This window comes from Eurosta solidaginis, chromosome X (genome assembly GCF_040869045.1).
Source record: "Eurosta solidaginis isolate ZX-2024a chromosome X, ASM4086904v1, whole genome shotgun sequence".
NCBI classification, from domain to species: domain Eukaryota; kingdom Metazoa; phylum Arthropoda; class Insecta; order Diptera; family Tephritidae; genus Eurosta; species Eurosta solidaginis.
This window is the reverse complement of record NC_090324.1, coordinates 212,403,700-212,406,028: the sequence shown is the minus strand read 5'-3', so window position 1 is coordinate 212,406,028 and position 2,329 is coordinate 212,403,700. Positions and strand designations below refer to the sequence as shown.

The following is a 2,329-nucleotide window of genomic DNA, read 5'->3' as shown; positions in this document are numbered from 1 at the left end:
ATTTGAGTGAAAAGATGTTCAAAGCGATGTTTTGATGGACTTTTTAGTTTTAGTTTATATTCCATATTTCCCAGTTGTGGTTCAGGTTGTAAAATTCCTTGATCAAAATCAATAGTTATTTTATTATTGAGAGAATCTAGTTCTCCTTCACTACTGCTACAATTTCCACACTCACTTTGTCTCTTATTTTTACCGCCGTCTGATTTGCTAGATGATTTTCGAGATTTTTTTTTTTCTTTACGGCGGTTTACGCTGTTATTGTTTGCATTGTCAATATCATGAGTCTCCTCATCGGGATCGAATAGACTTAGAGCCCACAATCCATCGCCTGTAAAGATTTAAACATCGGAAGTATAGGACTACAAATACAAATTAGCAAATTTTTAGCTTACCTTCATCCAATTGATGTTGGCGCGCAGGTCGTGTTGGTATCAGTTCCAATGGCGGTAATTCTAATTCTGTTCCCACGATTTAACTGGTATTGCTGCTGGTACGGGACGCTTACTAGTTTTTTGTGTTTCGATATTTCGCTGGCGGTAGCGGGCAAAAACTGTATCTATATTTGTTGGTGGTTGAGTTCTACTCGTCGTTTGTTTAATTATATTCAGGATAGTAATAATTCATTTATATCATCATAAAAAAGTAGAGTTTTAATAGGAATTGTTTTTAAAAAAGTGATTTGATTTGATTTCTCTTTATTTTGCCAAGCTCAGTGACGACTGAGTCGATAGTTTCAAGAAGAAAATGTTCGTCAACAAGAACAGGGGGAACATAATGCTCTTCTGTTTCTATTATATCTTTTTTGTCTATGCAAATATTATGAAGTACGCAGCACGCTAATATAAAGTTTGCAGTAGTCTCAACTTCATGGAAATCTAATCGTATGAGTTGCCTGAAGCGGCACTTTAACAAACCATACGCGCTTTCGATTCGTATACGAGTTTGACAAAATTTGAGATTGTAACTTTTTTCTTATTGTGTTAAGTTCCCGTAATCTCTGTAGGTGTCAACAAGTAGTTTCTTATCGGATATGCAGAATCGCCCAAGAGGTGATATTTCGTCAAACAAAAATTTGGAGCTGTTAACTTATAAACGATAAATTAAAAACACGCGAGTCATGAAATCTGCTCGGTAACCCAGTGAAAACATTTAAAAATTTAAAATTTGCATCACATATGCCCTGCATAGTCACAGAAAAGGTATCATGCCTGCTAATGTATGTTGAAGAAATTTTTAGCTTTGGCGCCCTTATCGAAATATAGGTCCCGTCAATACAGCCTAATACGTTAGGAAATCCTGATATCGCTTCAAAGTCCTTTGCTATACCCTCTTTTTCATATTCACTTTGCGGAAATTTTATAATATACCGTGAAAGCTCAACGTGAAACGATGTAACGTTATTTATTATGTAATGAGCAAAAGAATATGAAATATAAAATAAGTTACTAACTTCTCGAATAGTGGTATTGTTGCTGCAACCCTAAAATAAAAAAGGAAGAGTCAATCTCGCAAACTTATGTTTATCGTTTGGCCAATTATATATATATAAATATTTATTTTGAAATACCTAAGCTAGTAATATAATAAATATGAATTACCATAAAAATAATAGCACATGTGTGTTTGGCGCTAATTGTGGTCTTCCTCCTTTATAACTACTCTTTGCATAATATGAGCTGATAGTATTTAGTAATGAAATACTCCGCACTGTCACGTTCAACTCGAAAATGTTTTTTGAACTAGGAGTGCATAAATGAAAAATATTAGTGCTATTAGCCAGAGATTAATAAAGATACCTATTGCACTAAAGGTAATTGCATCCTTCCCACAAACTTACCTCGACTTTAGTGTACAAATTGACTACGCCTTGCACAAAATCCATTACGCGCAAATACTTATTAGTTGGGTGCACAACTAGACCCAGCTCCTCTTCGTCTGATGAGGAAGACGATGACTCCAAAGATCGTAGACGGCGCTATATACAAAATATGTGAGGCGTTTATCTGTCTCCTAGTCCTTCTATAAAAAAAAAAAAAAAAAATATAATAGTAAGAAATATGCAATTAGCAATGCAATAGGAAATATGAACATATATATGTGTATTGCCATATGTATATTGCCTTGTTTTTTCGCGTTAGCATTCTCACCTCGAACCGACAAATGTAATAATTCACTTATTTGCAAAATATATAACTTCTTTAACGAAGATTTATCTTGGAAAAATAACAATGCCACCAAAATGAAATGGCAAAATTTTGCATGCTTTATCGGAGCTCCTTTATCCTAGGTGATTTGATACTGTGTTTATTTGTCAATGTGATTCTTCAGC

General features: G+C 34.2%; 1 pseudogene; it reads right to left on the bottom strand.

Annotated features, from left to right (window-relative positions):
- Positions 1 to 666: 666 nt before the first annotated feature.
- On the bottom strand, positions 667 to 1,981 carry LOC137235395 (putative nuclease HARBI1; annotated as a pseudogene).
- Positions 1,982 to 2,329: the final 348 nt, after the last annotated feature.